The sequence below is a fragment of the Narcine bancroftii genome, chromosome 10 (assembly GCF_036971445.1).
Source record: "Narcine bancroftii isolate sNarBan1 chromosome 10, sNarBan1.hap1, whole genome shotgun sequence".
In the NCBI taxonomy this organism is placed as follows: Eukaryota; Metazoa; Chordata; class Chondrichthyes; order Torpediniformes; family Narcinidae; genus Narcine; species Narcine bancroftii.
The window spans coordinates 63782672-63800935 of record NC_091478.1 but is presented as its reverse complement, the minus strand read 5'-3'; the positions used below and the strand labels follow the sequence as shown (position 1 = coordinate 63800935).

General features: G+C 40.6%; 1 protein-coding gene and 1 long non-coding RNA gene across 7 annotated transcripts in view; one reads left to right on the top strand and one right to left on the bottom strand.

The window, feature by feature from the left end:
- Positions 1-2201: 2201 nt before the first annotated feature.
- LOC138744628 (uncharacterized) lies at positions 2202-9223 on the bottom strand. Its single transcript, XR_011345663.1, has 3 exons — positions 8869-9223; positions 4605-4675; positions 2202-2315 (listed from the first exon to the last, which is right to left on the bottom strand). It is a non-coding gene; the product is annotated as an uncharacterized lncRNA (long non-coding RNA).
- The window catches only part of ndrg4 (NDRG family member 4), a 183748-nt gene continuing 174380 nt past the window's right edge, over positions 8897-18264 (top strand). For 3 of the 6 annotated variants that reach the window (XM_069901062.1, XM_069901067.1, XM_069901063.1), the window contains exon 1: positions 8897-9221. The gene's annotated coding sequence lies outside the window, so the exon portion shown is untranslated. The remainder of the gene's footprint in view (positions 9222-18264) is intronic. The other 3 variants (XM_069901065.1, XM_069901066.1, XM_069901068.1) reach the window with 2 other exon arrangements.

The following is an 18264-nucleotide window of genomic DNA, read 5'->3' as shown; positions in this document are numbered from 1 at the left end:
TGCAGATTAATGACCATCTGCAACCAGTTGGAACTAACCTCTGGGACAGGGAAAGGGGCAGAGGCAACAAGAGTGAAGCCATGTTTTTTTTTGGAAGATGGTCTGTTCATACTATGCTTCACTATCATGCCTGACCATCTCAAGATGTTGGATATCTGTTTTGAAGAAGCCAGAGTATGTGACAAAATTGGCTGGTCTGGTAGCTCAGGTAAAAAGTGTAGTTGAGAATGTGGGGCAGCAATTCCCTCTCAAAGACTGGTGTGAACCTGGTCATCAGGTAGATAGAAAATATCTGATCCATACCCTTTTCCTGCACTACTGCAGTCACCTAACCCATCTTCAGTTTTACCTGGAGATACAGAATAGATTGCTTCCATTGGGTTGTGATGTAACAGTCTCAGAGGAAGGAGATGATTAAATCCAGTATCACCCTCATCCTTAAGGGTAGCATGGTTAGTCTGCACAATGCTATTACATTGCCAGTGATCCAGGTTCAAACCCAGTGCGCTTTGTAAGGAGTTTGTACATTCTTCCCGTGTCTGCGCAGGTTTCCTCTGGGTGCTCTGGTTTCCTCCTACCCTCCAGAAAATGGCATGTAGTTTAATTGGCGTATTTGGGTGGCACAGGCTCGTGGGCGCAAGGGGCTGTTACCGTGTTGTATCTCTAATTTTAAATTTAAAAAAATCCTGGTGGTGATATTAAATGCATCACAATCCCATGTAGTTGCTCTCATCGGTAGAAGGGCTATATTGATGAGATGGAAAGATGCTGTTTCTCCCCCTCATAATGGTTGACCGATATGATGGGATGTCTACTTTGGAAAAAAAATTAGATGTTCCACTACTGAAATGAATCTTAATTTTTTTTCTTTATGGGGTTCTTTTCGTAATTACTTTCAAAATTTGTAAGGTTAACTATTTTCTGATTTATGACCCCATTGATTACCTTTTTAAAAAAGTTATCAGAAGTGGTCTGTCTGTATTAAGCGAAATAGGGTGTAGGGTGAGGTTAGGTAACTAAAATGGTAGTTTAGTGTTTTTTTTCCACTTCTTTTTAATGTAATATAGGATATAATACTATCTGTATTATTCTATAAGATTGGTTACTATTCTATTTTATTCTCTTGTACCTCTGTTACATTTATTCGATTAAACTAATAAAAATATTGAAGGAGAAAAACTTCTGATGGCTACCTTTGTGTGTGGCTGTATCGAGCTAAGTGTAGAGCGTCAGTACGCAAAATCAAAATGTCACTACATACAACGTGGTATTGTTAAAAAAACACCCACGCAATATTCCAATGAAGGCCTGGATCCAGATCCAGTCCGTCAGAGAAAAGCTTCTGCAAAAAGAATGCTTTTGACCACACCTTTCAGACAGTGGTTAGCGCAGAACATCCTGGATGCCCTGGGACATAAGGAGATGGTTGAACCTGTGAGATGATTCTTCCAGCAAACTGTCAAAACAAACTGGCAAAATAACTCATGCCAGGACTCAAAAGAGCATCAAGATGTCTGGCAGTGAGATGGATCCTACTTTTCAGATCCTTCATGCACTTTAAGGGTCTCAATTCCACTGTAGACTTCCTTCAGTTCAGAAGAGTATCATCCACCCACCCCTCCCCTGACCCCCCCCCCTCCCCACTGTGGATTGTATGTTTGACAGGAAGGTCTGGAAAGGAATGTGTTGGCCCCTGTTGAGCTTTGTCCCTGGCAGCTGATCCATGGGCTGTTACCAGGGACACATTCTGTAGATGAGACAAACATCAACTCCTGCTGGAAACTCATCAAATCGTTGAAAGCTGCAATTTTATCTGCTTGAAACTTCCAGTGTAAGATGTTTGCAAGCGAATGCTGGTGTTGGCATTCTCTAAGATGCAGAAGTATGTGTTGAGTTATGTGCTAAAACTCTGGGAAGCACATTATGTCTTCATGAAAAAAAAATTATAAAAATTCAATCCCTGTAATTGATACCAACAGATTTTAGTTGTGTTTAAGCTACTTTCAGTTAAAGGGGATTATAATTATCTCATCGTTAAAATTATTTCCTAATATGTGCAAATCCCCTTGTATTCTTTTTATTCCACTTCATGGTGAGGTCTATCTTCATTTTTTTTAAAATCAAAATTACACTTGGGGATATCTGAAGAACAAATTCACACTTTGTGGTTTGATTTCTTACATGTAAGAAGGAACCAAATCTTTATTAACTCCGAAACTGCTGATTATTGTTGTAGAACCTGTTGTACTCTTGTAATCATCTTCCAGAATTCTTCACATCACATTCTAGCATATTTGTGCATTCCTGCCCAGCATCTGCATGTGTCAAGAGTTCAGAATTACTTCCTAATAATCTACTGCATGTATGAATTGTTCTTTGGAGCAAGCAGCATTGTGGTCTGGAACCTGTCTATATCCCCCTTCAACATAGCTTGAAAAGATATAGAGGAAGAAGGGGAGAGTCTTGTCATTGTGCTCCAAATTGGGAAGAACAATGTAGGAAAAAAAATAATATTTATCAGAATAAGTTTTTAAGTATAGCAATAGCAAAAAAAATGTAGAGCTGTAATGTGGAAATCAGATGATATTGTGGGTTGAATAGATGGCAAATGGAATTATTAAATTATATATAATTAGAGAAAAGAACGTACAATTTGCAAAACCAATCCATCTTAATTAGTTAATGGTTTAAGATTATTATGTAAATTTGCAATTAATCAATTAAAAGATATATGTTCGTTAGACAGGCTTTACTTTTTCTTTCTTTTTCTTTTATCCTTTTTTTTGGGGAGGGAGAAAATGTGAAAAAATATATTCTTACATTGTAGTTTTTATTATCTTATGATATGGATAAATACTGTACATGTATTGATGCAAATGAATTTTTTTTTTAAAAAGGAAAGAAAAGGCAAGAGTATACAGAATCTTGGAACTAAAGAACAGGATCTAAGGAGTTATAATTTCTAGATTAATATATGTACCAGGCACAAACTCTGTAGGGAAATCCCGCATGAGGATGAACATTGTACGTTCATGGTATATATGGTCTGATATTGGACTGAGACAAGCCCTCTGAGTGGCCAAGAGGAAGATCAGAGGCTCTGGAGTTGACAGAGGTGACAGCCATGGACCCAAGTAACAGGAGTGGGTCAGACAAGTTTAGACAGGAGAAAAAAAATAACAGATCAACTATGATATAATTGATTGGCAAAACTAGCTTGATCTCTTCATGTTCCTCTGTATAACTCTTGGGAAACTGCATCTGCATCTTGCCTAGACTACAGGAATATCTATGTCAGATATTCAGTACATCTGCATATTCTAAAGTATCTTACACTGAATGGCAAGAATATGCTCATCTCAGTCTTGTTAAATACAGTTACCAGTTCCTAGCAATTGATTTTAAAGGAACCTGTTTGTTATTCCTATTTTAATATCAAGAAACTATATAGATCAAAGAGGAATGAAAATATTTAGTTCTCAATGACAATGACCAGAGTCTGTTAATCTTTGTTATTGTTAATTGTTAAAGTATTGTTAATCTTTGGCTTCCATGGAAACTTTCATCTATCCAGGAATCAGTCCATCTTATCCAAGTCAACAAATTAAAAACAGACTAATCCACACTGCCCCTACTCTGTAGTGACCTCTCACTTAAAAATAGAAAAATATGGCAGAGTTGGTGTAGCTGCTGTTATTGCCCTGGGAGAGCGGAGATTGGAAACACACGCTGCTCTGAAGAGTCCCATTGCCAAGACATTATGCCAATGACCCTGTATAGGTTTAAACGGCCTGCAAAAGGGGCCAGGAGTGTTTTGTTTTAACATCGGAAAACCATAGAGGTCTGTGCCCAAGATGGCGAGCACGATTGACAGCAGACCAGGAGGCCCTGGGATTCAGTGGTCCAAGAGGGAGAGGCCTGGGGGAGGACCTTAGAGGCAAGGTGCCCATGGTAGTGGAGCAATGGGAATTCAGGGCCTGAAGGACACACACTAGTCTGCAGGCTGCTGGTGACTGGCTCAGTTCTTGGCACCGGGATTCATGAGGGTGTCAATGACGAGCAGTGCTCCTGAAGGGTCTCAGGTGTTAGCAGCTTGGAACTAGGAGCTCCGGTTCATCGCTGGAACAGATAGGAGGCCGAGCAGCTACAGAGGTTATGTGAGTGCAGGAGGCAAATCCATGGCACTCAGTGGAAGGTATGTTATGATAATATGCCAGATCTACTTGGAATGCTGGAATTTATTCAATGTATATGCACCTAATGAGGATGATCATAAATTTATGCAGGATATTTTAAAAATAATTAGCAGATACACAAGGACATATTTTATTGGGTGAAGATTTTAATTTTACCTTGGATCCATTATTAGATAAAATCTGGAAAAATACAAAAAAGAGTTAAGAAGCTAAATTTACAGTAAGATCCATGCAAGGTGTGAAGATAAAAGACATATGGAGAAAACAACACCCGAAAGATAGAGATCACTCATATCATTCTAACAGACATAGACTTACTCCAGGATTGATATGTTTTTACTTTCTGCCCAAATACGAGGGAGAGTCCAAGATGTTAAGTATAAAACAAGTTGTTATCAGATCACTCACCCTCACGGCTAATAATTGCTCTGGAGGATAATCCAATTAAAGGATGTAGATGGAGACTTAATCCCATCTTCCTAAACATACAAGATTTTAGGTAATTTTTAGAAAAACAATTTAAAATATATTTTGACAATGAATACAAATTCAGTGCTAGATAAATTTATATTATGGGATGCAATGAAAGCCTTTATTACAGGGCAAATAATAAATTATACAACTAAAATCATAAAAGAATATTACCAAGAAATAGAAAAATTAGAAAAAGATATAGTAAGTTTAGAGAAAGATTTAATGAAAGGAGAAGATAAAGAGAAAAAAGACAATTGACAAAGAAAAAAATTGTAATATGATACGTTACAAACATATGAAGTGGAAAAAAAACATAATGAAAACAAAACAAAGATACTACGAATTAGGTGAGAAACCTCACAAAATCTTGGCTTGGCAATTAAAGACATAGCAAGTAAAAGAACTATTATAGCAACAGGGAAAGGAAATAATCAGATTTCATATAAACCACAAGAGATTAATGAACTTTTCAAGAGATTTTATAAGCAATTATACGAATCAGAGGTCCTAGAGAAGAATAAAGAAATAGATAAGTTTTTGACAAATATCGAGTTACCCCAGTTACATAAGGAAGAACAAGATAAATTAGCAAATCCCCTGATGGTTACGGAAGTTTATGACATATTAATGAATCTACCAAATAATAAAGCACAGGTGTAGACAGATTCCCTACAGAATTTTACAAAATTTAAAAAACTTATTAATTCCACCCTTTTTTAGATGTAATAAAACAGGTGGAAGAAACTCAGAATTTACCTGAATCTTGTGAGATGGCAATAATCACAGTAATTCCAAAAACAGATAAAGACCTGTTGTCACCATCTTCATACAGACCAATTTCCTTATTAAATACTGATTATAAATTACTAGCAAATAGATTAGCAAATTGTTGATCGCAGTTGGTGAAATCAGATCAATCAGGATTTATTAAGAGAAGGGCAGCAGATAATGTATGTAAATTTATCAATCAGATATCTAAGGCAAAAGAAAATAAAGAACCAACAGTGGCATAGCTCTAGATGCAGAGAAGGCCTTTGATAGACTGGAATGGAGCTTTCTCTTTAATTGGATCAAAGCCCTATGTAATAATCCTAAGGCAAGAGTACTAACCAATGGTTATATCTCAGATTATTTCAAATTGAGTAGGTCAACAAGACAGGGATGCCCACTATCAACTTCCCTTTTTGCCTTGGCAATAGAACCATTGACAGAAATGATAAGAACAGGGAATAAGGATTAAAGAGGAAGAATTTAAGATTCATTTATTCGCAGATATCTAACCCATCCCGAAGAAACAATAAAGAAGTTACATACCAAATTGAAAGAATATGGGGTGATTTCAGGGTATAAAGTTAACACTTATGAAAGTGAAGTAATGCCAATGAGCACGGCAAACTATACACAATGTAAAAAATAATCTCCTTTTAAATGGCAGGTACAGGCAATATGTTATTTAGGCATCAGAATAAATAATTTAAAACATTTGTTTAAATTAAATTACCAGCTGTTAATGAAAAAAATACAAGAACACTTAGAGAATAGAAAGACTTGCCAATAACTCTAATAGGGAGAGTAAACTGTATCAACAAAAACATATTTCCACAGAATATAATCCTTGGAAAAGCTGATAGGGACATAAAAACAAGGGGGATCGCAGATGCCAAATTTAAAAATCTATTATAGCGCTGCCCTATTAAGATTCTTGTCAGATTTTTATAGAAGAGAAAAGCCAGCCTGACTTAGGATGGAACTATATAAACTCGGGGAAAGTGTTTCAGAATGTGTACTTTATAAGTGGAATGAGAAGTTAGTGCAACCTTACAGTCTACCAATACTAAACCATATATTAAAAATATGGAGTAAGATACAGATAAAGCAAAAGTTAATAAACTATCAAATACCAAATATGTTGCTACAAAAAACCCCAATTAATACCTTTTACAATGAATAACATATATTTTAAGGAATGGTCAAGAAAAGGAATTACAAGAATAAAAAATTGTTTTCTGGGCAATAACCTACTGACATTTGAACAGCTAAAAGATAAATATGGAATATCGCATGGTCCAATATTTTCATACTATCAATTGAAAACATACTTAAAATAAAAGTTGGGAAATGATCTAAGGTTGACGGAGGGCACTAGCTTTTAATATATAATCACGAACACTCTGATAAATAAAAAGTTTATATGTATATTAAATTTAAAGACAAAGGAAAAGATGAGGCAATATCTTTTAACTCAAACGTTGTTGGGAAAATGATTTAAACATGATTTAAATTATGAAACATGGAAGGATTTATGTGCGGGCACCATGACAAATACAATAAATGCTCGGTATCGAATGATACAATACAATTGGCTTCACAGACTATATGTTGCAGCTCAAAAATTAAAAGAATGGAACCCAACATTATCTGATAAATGCTTTCTCTGTAAACAAGAAATTGGTACAATGGTACATTCAGTTTGGATATGTACAAAAGTGAAACACTTTTGGGAGGATTTAAATTCAATACCATATCAAATTACAATAAACAAGATACCAAAATACTCAGAAATTTTTCTGTTAAGCAATATAAAAGACAAAGAGTTAAGATTAAATTTAAACAAACTCCAAAAACGATTCATCAAGATTGCATTAGCAGCAGCTAAAAATTGCATAATGATAACTTGGAAAATGGAAACATCCTTAAAAATACAGCAGTGGCTCACAGAAATGAGCAAATGTATTCCATTAGAGAAAATTACTTCTAACTTAAGAGACAATTTATGCACAATATGAACAAATTTGGGACCCATATATAAACTTTATTTGAAACCACAACCTCCGGCCTCCAGCTCTTAACTCTTAACAGAAATAGTAAGGAAAAAGGTAAATCACACAATATTTCAAAGATATGTTCCCTTTTCTTGTTTTTTAAAAATTTCTTTTCTCTTTTGGGTCTGTTTTTTCTTCTCTATATTTATTGAGGGGGGCTAGAAGGGAGTGGGGTTGGGGAGAAAATGGAAAAAATCACTATGTATATATACATACAAAGTTTGTGTAAAATATTGTTAGAAATTGGTTATATTGAGACATATTAAATTTTTAAAAAATTTAAAAAAGGAAAGCCAATGATCATTGGGGGATCAGAGGTGGAGAGGGTGAGCAAATATAAGTTACTGGGAGTCATTATCTCAGAGGATCTTTCCTGGACCCAGCAAATCAATGGCATCATGAAGAAAGCATGTCAGTGCCTCTACTTCCTCTGGAGATTGCAGAGGTTTGGCAGAAACCCTGGCAAATTTCTACATAGGTATGGTGGAAAGTGTACTGTCCGATTGCATCACAGTCTGATATAGGAACACCAATACCCTGAGTATAAAGCCCTCGAAAAGCTAGTGGATACAGCCCTGGACATCACAGGCAAAACCCTTCCTAATATTTACACCCCTTCTATATCTGTGTACCTATATGTTGCAGATAAGGCTGCCGTACCCCAACGAATGTGTCATGTTTTCTCCTTAAATTGTACATGATTTTCTCCAGGGGAATACAACTCTGACTTTCCGTATTCTATCATGTCATGTTTAGTTGGGAGTCAGACTTCCACGTGACCGCTGTACTCTTCCTGGCTACTGACAAGGTGATGGTCACAAACTGAACATGGCATCTGGAAAGTTTACTTTTGGCTCTGCCCATTAGGGGTGATTCTACCGCACCCGCAGGAAAAAGGATTGCATGCGATGGCATAGTGGTACTTGGACAATAAATCGGAATAAGTCTGAAATCTGAGGTATAGCCCCCAGATCCAGTAGATTTAAGGCAGACGGGAAGGAGAATGTGCTTCTCCCAGAGAGTATTGAATCTGTGGAATTCTCTACCCAAGGTAGCTGCAGTAGAAGGTGCCTCATTGAATGTATTAAAGAGAGTCAGTTTATTTTGATGAATTGAGAAACTAAAAGTTATGGGGAAAAGACGGGAAGGTGGCCCTTAGTCCACAGCCCGAGCCACCATGATCTTATTGAAGGTGGGCAGTAAATGGTGGCTTGGCCAAGCGAATGAATATTCCCCGACCAGATCAAGCCTTCTCCCTCAGTGAATGCTACACTAGGCTTACTCCGGATCATCAGTGATTTTACTTTACAGGCGGATCTGATTGATCTGCAGCGGTGCCCCTCGTTTCTGAGCATGGCAGTTGTTTGTAAACACACCAATGGGTCCACCCACGTCGGACCTTGGCTCCCTCGGAACGAGTGAGTGGCGGCCGCCGGCGTTTCTGCTCGCTCCCCGAGCCTGGCAAAGGCAGCATCGCCGGCCAGTGATGCTGCGAGGCTGAGTGGCCGCCTTGCTCGTCCGCAACCACCGCGGGTCGACCTCTCGGGCGAGTGACCAGCCATTTCGGGGGGTGGAGAACCGACCCGCGCGCCCCCTGTTCCCCCCTCCCGGGAGCGCGGAGCAGTGTAAGTCGCGCGTTCCCGCGCACAGCCTCCGCCCGCAGGCGCGTGATCCCGACCCGTTCACCGGGACAAGTCCGGACCGAAGTGAGTAGAAGTTGCCGGCGCGGGTAAGTTGGGGGGCGTCCTGTTGGGGGGACGGGTTGGCGGGGGGATCGGCCACTTGCTCCGTCGGTGCCGCGGAGCCGAGAGGCCGGGAAATCGCGGCGTTTCCATAACTCGGTGCCCACCTTCAGCTTGGGGAGGCGGGGGGCGGGGGGCGGTTAGGGTCCGAAAACCGAATGTCGCTCATGGCTCTTTGAATCCGTTTCCCTGGGAGCTCATCGAATTCATCAAGACAAAGGCGGCGCCTATGCCATTGTAAAGGGCTTTGCTCAGGTGTAAACGGGGGAGGGGGTATAACTGCAGTCCAATGGGAGCTGAGGATGCCTGCGGCCTGGCCCACCGTGCGAGGTTGTTGGACATTTGCCCCTGTGGACAGGGCCGGATTAGGATTAAGGCCAACTGATGCCCTAAACACAGCCCAGCAATGATTCCCCCTCGACCCTTCCATTGTTTCACTGCCAAGACATCAGAGACTCAATAAGTGCTGAATGTGAAATAAATAGATTAAAAATTCAGTTTTCTTCCAGGCCAGACCCCAAATTCAACTATATTAAATATAACTTGGGTCTGTTTTGTTTTCATTTATTGTGGGCCCCAGCTCAGCTGCACCATGGCAAATCAAGCACTGGGGGAAAAAAAACTGGTGTCCCACTTCCCTGGATCCCCCTAAGCACGTGCTTATTTTGTTTAATGGTTAATCCAGGCCTGTAAACAAGATAGGGGGAACTGTACGGTTTCACGCATCTTCTCAGTGATAAAGGGAAACAAGCTTTTCACCCATTATATATTACAAACCCACTAACTCTGACAACTACCTGGATTACACTTTCTCACACCCTGTCCCCTGCAAGGATTTCTATCCCCTTTTCTCAATTTCTCCGTCTCCACCGCACTTGTACCCAAGATGAGGTCTTCCAGACCAGATCTTCTGAAATGTCTATTGCCTTCCACAAACGTGGCTTTTCCTCCTCCAGTCCAGATCTTCTGAAATGTCTGTTGTCTTCCACAAACGTGGCTTCTCCTCCACCGCCATCAACTAAGCCCTCACCCACATCTCCTCCATTTCCCACTCATCTGCCCTGACCCTCTCTACCCCCAGACACAACAAACATAGAATCCCCCTTATCGTCACCTACCACCCCACCATCCTGCACATTCAACTCTGGAATTTCTGGCACTTACAACAGGATCCCACTACCAGAAACATCTTTCCCCCTCTGCCTTCCGTAGGGACTCCTCTCTCCGTGACTCTCTCATGCACTCATTCCTCCCTACCAATCGCATATCCCCCCCCACCCACAGCACCTTCCCCTGTGGCCACAGGATGTGCCACACACGCCCATACCTCCTCTCTCCAAATAGGCATTTCAAGTGAAGCAACACTTCACGTATATCTGCAGGACTGATTTACTGCATCTGGTGCTGTTTTTGTGGTCTTGTCTACATTGGAGAGATTGGGCGAAGATTGGGAGATTACTTCACTGAAAACCTCTGCTCCATCTGGACCAGTGACGGAGACCTCCCAGTAGCCAACCATTTCAGTTCAGTGTCACACTCCCACACTCACATGTCTGTCCATAGCCTTATGTACTATCCCACTAAGACCACCTGCAAATTGGAGGAACAACATCTGATGTTCCGTCTTGGCACTCTCCAGCCAGATGGCATTAACATTGACTTTTCTGGTTTCTGCTCTTCTCTTCCCTGGTTAGAGAATTCCAAACATTCACTACTCTCTGGGAAAAACTATTTTTCCTCATCTCTGTCCTAAATCTACTCCCCCGAATCTTGAGACTGTGTCCTCTCATTTTAGTTTCCCCAGCCAGCTCAAAAAACCTTCCTACATCTATCCTATCCATACCCTTCATTATCCTATATACCTGTGAGTTATCAACTCCTTGTGTAGTCATTAATGACCGCAAATGTGAGAAACGAGTGCTCTGAATCCCTGGACAATGAAGATTTTACTTCCTGATCACTTTTGAATGTATTTTATGGATTTTGGGCAGCTGATCACAAAAATAATTTTAACATTTTCCTATCACAAACTGTTTTATTATGTATTTTTGTGATCTCCTGTCATATTTTGTGTACTGGTATATTGTCCATAAAGCAAGCCGTTTGGATAGTCCAAGCATGGCTGGGCATGCACAGTACAGGTCCTATGCAAATACTGTGTTAGGCCTGGGCAAGTCAGGATAGAAGCAGACAGGCTATAAAAGCATCTCACATATACATGTACAGATGTGGTGTATTACATTGATATAGATTGAATGCATGGTGATGCACATTCTTCAGGCAATTGCATAATGTCAAGTAGAGCCTGAGGAGGCTTTAGTTGGAAGAATGACAGTTTGGAGAGAGGAAGGAGTGCAATGTTGACAGATGCAAAACAGAGTTTGCACAGAATGGGATTCCTTTAGAGATTGATAGCAAGTGCTGAAGGGAGAAAAGCAGTGAGAGGAAGGTCGAAAGTACAGCCTTGAGAAAACAAACCACCAAATGAAAATGGTTCAGCAAGAATAGCTGTGAAACGAGAACAAACCTGACCAGGGAACACAAGAAAGGAAGGTGAAATAGAGAAGGATTTGGTGATAACTTTTACCCAAAATTTAAAAAGAAATACAGTACTTGGCTCTGTATGTTCCAGTTCAGAACAACTCCGTATGCTTTACAGCCATTGAAGTAATTTTTGAATAGTGATTTATTGTCATACGGTGAGTAACATGGAAGCTAATTTGTGCATGGCATGCTCCTGCTGGACGAGGGGTCAGCAAAGTGGTCTATATTGACCCCTGGGAGTCAGTGGAACTATCCAAGGGGTTGATAAATGTCTAGGCTATAGATACATTTATTACTGATAATATTTATTATTTATTTTACATGCTTGGGGGTCGATGAGAGATCAAGGATTTCATGAAGAGGTCGATGGTTTAAAAGTTTGCCGATCCCTGTGCTAGACTGTGAACAACATCCTAGCTATTTTGTGCACAGCAACTTCCCACAAGCAGCATTGTGGCAATAGCCAGAGAAATTGAGAGACCTGGGATGAGAGAAATTAATTTAAAAAAAATTACTTGTAACAGTAGAGATTGAGACAGAAACTAGGCACCATTCAAGACTAGATTGGGTAGGCGAGTGAAAAGCAAAAGGAAGAAAAATGAGTAGAATAAGTAAATGTGTTTCCAGTTATTTGTTTATGAGGAGGATAAAAGCAAAGACTGATTGAGGAGAATAGGCCTTTTGCAAGTTGCAATTTCTAAGAACATTCTGTAGTTATGGGGTGGTTTTTCATCAGATTTTTTAAAAATACCCCAAAATTTAGAGTACAACAACGTTCAGAAGAATAGGAATGATGTTTTAATGAACGAATGAATTGCAGTTCGTCAATGTCAAACTTAGTTTTCCACCGTACTATGATATAAACTAGTCAGTTAGGTAAAGCTGCAATCCATCAATGAATCAAGATTATAAACACATCAACAGTAGACATGGAGAAATTTGGCTGGAGACTGATCAAGGACATTTGGTAATGTGGTAAACCTTAATGTAAAGGTCTATTACGTGTAATTTCCATTTAAATTCTGACCATTGGCTTGAAAAATCTTCTTAGTACGTATCTGCTGTTTAAATATGTAATTTGTCTGAGTTGTGTTTGCAGTTTCTGGTTAATTTAGTACTCACACTATTTTTATTTTGGTCTTTATGGAGTGGTCTGAATTATTAGTTTATGAAAGGGATTAGATTTTACTTTGTAGGAGAAGGAAAAAAGTAGGACTTCATCATTTGACTTGCCCTTTAACCATGTACAAGTGAGAGTACACAGAGACGTTAAGTTTTTTTTATACACAAAATAAATGCTTTGTGAAGATAACAGATGGGTAACACTAAAACTAAACTACAATAACCATGTGGTGCCGCTAGAAAAATGGTGAGGATTACATTAATTAAATTGAGAATTATAGAATAATGTAAGAATGAGTGGACCACGCGGCTGGTCACCAGCATATAGTCCTTCAGGTGCTCAGGATCTCTCTTGGATCGTCTTAAGAGAGATAGAAGCCACTGGGGTACTTTCCGACTTTTATGCGTTCTTTGCCTACAGGGGTGACGCCTCCGTTGGTGGTAAGGACTGTGGGCTTGATCTTTGGCGAACCTCTTTGGGACTTTGAATAGGACAGTGCTGTTGGGTGGGAGATAGCGTCAGACTGCTCTGAGGAGCCATCGGCCTGCTTGGTTGAGAACTGCTCGGCTGAGCAGTCAACGTGGAAGGAGACTCGCTGTCCGGTAGCTTCTGGAATCTCATCGGGGTCGTGGGCGGTGGCCGTGGTCATAGAATCACTGCTCTCAATTGGTCGATGTGCCATTTCCATATTTTAGTTTCCACCAGTATGGAGTAAGAATAAGGACTCATTTTCTTAAGAATAACTCTCCTCACCCATGACCTTCTGTTATCCCAGTAGTCTTGTACCAGTACCAGTTCTCTCACTTCTAGAGATCTGGTAGATTTACTGGGAGATGTTGATTGTTCCATTCGACAGCCAATGTTTGGTTGCACTGTAGAAAGTCTTGTTCTCAGGTTATGTCCAAATGTCAATTCAGCTGGTTTTCTCTTGCGAGTCGAGTGAGGTGTGTTTCTGTAACTTAGTCTTCAGTGATGCTTTCTGCTTCCCCGTTTGTGTGTTGGTGGTAGGGTGCCGACGAGATGTCGTATATTGTTATTGTGCAGGAATTCTTTAACAGCCTCCAACACAAACTGTGGACCATTATCAGAAACTAGTTCAATAGGCAATTCATTTGTTATTGTCTGGTCTGTTGTATTTCTCACGTGTAACATTACTGGCCATTTTGAATGCACATCTACAACAATAAGGAAATTTTCTCCCATAAAAGGACCAGCAAAATCAACATGGATCCTATTCCAGAGTTTTGATGGTCATCTCCATGGGTTAGCCTCAGCTTGAGGAACTTTGGGTTGCATATCTTCACAAATGCTACATCTGTTCAATATTAATATCTATTGAGGGCCACCAGGCATGCATATGTGCCAATGCCTTCATTTGAACCATTCCTGGGTGATTGTTGTGGAGCTCTCATAATATGGCTGTTTGCCATTTAGTAGGGATGATCGTTCTGGTTCCCCACAACAAACATCATTCCTCAATTGATATTTCATGGTGCTTTTGTATAATAAGATTTCAGTTCTCCTGATGTCATTTCAGCCTCGGGCCATCCATTTGATGTGAAATAAAGGAGCCTGGAGAATATCGCTTCTTTTTGTACTGCTTTGCTGATTATCTTTGCTGTAATTGGTAAACGATGAAGCTGTTCTTGATTGATAGCTTTACCCTCTGTTGTCCATTTAATGATCTTGACTTCCTGCTCAGTTTCTGGTAGAGGTAAACGAGATAGAGTGTCCACATTGTTGTTTTGGGTTGCTGGTTAATGTTTCAAATCATAGTCCTATGTGGCTAGCAGCATGGCCTACCTTTGAATCCTTGTTGCGGTTAGCACTGGTATTCCCTTTTTTAGGGCTGAGGATTAAACTCATTGTCTTGTTGTCTGTCTCACCTGTGCAAACTTCCTACCATAAGTATTGGTGGAACCATTTGACACCAAGTATTATGGCGATCCCTTTTTCCAGCTGGGCATAATTACGTTCACAAAGTGTCAAGGACTGGGAGGCTGTTCCCCTCTTTCAATTACCTGTGATAGAACCGGTCCTAATCTGACAGGTGAAGCATCCACCGCAAGGGTTACTTCTTTCCCTGGGTCATAGTGGATTAGAACATTGTTGCTGGAGGTTAATATTTTTTTCAAGCAGTCCACTGCATTATTAGTCTCCCCATTCCAGTACCATTTTTGGTCTTAACAATTGATTTAGTGGGTTGACATATTTGGAATATGCTTCTGGTAATGGTTAACCAAACCCAAGAATGACTGTAAATCTGCTTGGTTTGTTGGGTATGGTAGTCTGCAGACAGCTTTGGTCACAGACGGATGTGTGCTTGCTGCAGACGGGTTACGATCCTTTCTAAGTTGGATAGGTGTTCAGAGTCGTCCGACTTGTAATTATGATGTAATCGAGGTAACATCCTACTTTGATGCCATGTAATAATTTGTCCATGAAATATTGCCAGGACTGCTGATATTCCGTACAGCATTTGAGTATAGGTGAATAATCCTAAGTGGGTATTGATTGTCACATATTTCTTTGAGGCATCATCCAACTCTATTTGTTGGTATGCCTGTGATAAATCCAGTTTTGTGAATTTCTTTCCCCCATTCAGGACCTGTAATAATTCTTCTGCTTTGGGTATATGGTGTTCAGGTATCTGCAGAGCCTGGTCAATAGTAATCACCACAAATTTGAATTCTCTGTTGGCCTTTCACACTGGTACGATGGGAGCTGCCTAATCACTGTATTGAATTTGTTCCAGAATTCTCTCGTTTTCTAATCTATTGAGTTCTGATTCATTCTTTCCATTTATTGTGAAGGGACCAGTCTGGGCTTGAGGAATGTCGGTGGCACACCTGATTTCAGTTGCAATTTTGCCTGGACTCCTTGGATTTTACCTAGGCTTTTTTTGAAAACCATTTTTTTTACTTCATGAGGAGTTTATTTATTTCTGGCGGGGCCAGCTCCTCCTGGCTTAAGTTCATTATTGATACAATCTCGACCAAGATTAACTGAATGTGTACTAGTCAGTTTCTTCCAAATAGTGTTGGCCCCTTTAGGCTTCTTCAGGTTCATTCTCTGCCAAGAATGCGCCTGCAGAAGTGGATTCAGACCTGTGGAATGGTCATTCAGGTGGCAGTGCTGAAAGCACAGCGCTGACCATCTGAAAGGGGCAGCTTCATGGGAGGTGCCTCGGAGCTCACTCCAGCTCCTCTCCCTTCGGGCTATCAGGGTTGAGATGGCTGGCTGTCAGAGCTGGCGTGGGCACGTCCCCACACTGATCCCGCTGCCCCGCTCTCTCCCCACAGGCCTCTATCAGTCCCCACACTGTGGGGCAGCTGGCGCAGGCTGTCAGTGTGGGGACAGCCCACTCCGGCCACCCCACAGTGTGGGGACTGATATGGGGCTGTGGGCGGGACATCCCCACACTGACAACCCGTGCCGGCTGCCCCACAGTGTGGGGACTGATAGAGGGCTGTGGGGAGAGAGCAGGGCAGCGGGATCAGTGTGGGGATGTCCCCACGCTGACAGCCCACGCCAGATCTGACAGCCACTTTCAGGCAGCTGCATTCATGTGCCGGGGCGGGGGGGGGGGATCCTCAGTGGTCCAGCGATTATCCCTCCCAGAGGAGGGTTACAAAGTTCTCCTCACATGTGTCTCCTCCCCATTCAAGTGGCCTCCCAATAGCCGCATATGGGCATAATATGTGGCTTTATGTCGGGGGATTTTGGCCACCTGAAAGTGCCTTTTATGTCCACGATATAGAGGTGTAGTCTTCTTGATGGACGTTCTTTGTATTATACGTTCACATTCCATGTTCCAAACACCATGAACTTATCCCCTATGACTGTCTTTGAAAATTGTACTGGTTTTATTAATGGGAAGCTGGGGTACCAGTTGTTGTTTTAAATACATTGGCATTAGTGTCACTGCTGCCTCCATGTCCAGCTCCATTTGGAGAGGTTCATTGTTGATTTTTAACTGGATATAGATTGCTGAGTTTTTATCATTTAAACCGCGAACATACATGATCTCTGATGCTTGGTCGTCCTCTGAGTCGTTTGTTTCTTTGCCAGTGCTGGGGGCTTTCATCCTTTTCTTCCACTCTTTTCACCTGGGGTGGACATTTCTATGTTTTTTCTTTTATCCACTCTTTTTTCCCTCAGACATTTGGCCCTGATATGTCCTTCTTTATCACAGAGAAGACATCTGTTTTTCTTGTACCAGATCATTAGGACTGTGGTTGAATTTCCCGCAGAGGAAGCTTTCTTGGCGGTAACATCTCCTAACTAGTAGATTTTATTGGCCATTTCTGAAGTAGAGGCTGTCTTAAATGCTACATCCAATGTTACATCTTCCATGCTTAGTATTGCAGTCAGCTAAACCCATTACTAACCGGTATCGTAACGCTTGGGGTAAGAATTGATCAAAACCACAGTGTTTTGCAAGTTTGCATAATACAGCCAAGTATTCACTCATAGTTTCACCTGTTCTTTTGTTTTCTCTCATAAAATTTCTATCTTTCAGCCAAAACCAGTGTTTTTGGGACCCAGATGTGCTGCTGTTGTTGTACGCAATTGTGCGTATAATTTTGTTCCCAGATTTTCAGGTGCTATCAAGGATTTGAGTAGATCAAATGTTTAACTGTCCATTAGTGAATGCTTTCGGTTTATAGGTAGTGTTTCATCAATATTATGGGCTAGACTGTAGTGGTCGAATCTTTCTACATAGTTAAACCAGTTTTCTTCTGACTCCAGGAATTCCCCAAACTTTACCTCTGCATTTCCCACCATTTGAGACTTTTGTCCTATGTTCTTTGTGGTTGAAGTTGTGGGGTCTACTGTATTTAAAATCTGGCGTTTCCCTTTTTTAATTTTCCCTCTAGTGTCTGGAAAAGTGGTGTTTCGATCCCATCCTTGTCACCACATTCATGGTTTTAGCAATACATAAGTAGACAGAGACGTGAAGCTTCTTTTATAGTTTAATTCAAGTTAAAGATAGTTTCCCGCCAGTACAGTATATAATGGAGTGACATTGTCATGCACGCAGGCGTGTAACAGGTTTATCACAAATTAACCTTCAATTTAAGCAGTTTGAAAGTTGAAAGTCATGTGAGGGGAAAACTTCAGGTGTAATTTTTCTTTCCTACCTTGGATGGAAAAACTCTTTGGACCATACATGGGATACTGCAGCTGGGACTAAAAGGATGAGCCTTATCATTGTGCTTCTCCCTGGTACAAGATGAATACTTCCTCTAAAATTGCTGTTAAACTGGTAGCTGTGATGGAATCTACAATGCAATTTGAACTGCTATTTGTTTTCCATTAATTATTTGAGGGGAATAGATTGAGACTTGCTGCCTTTTCAT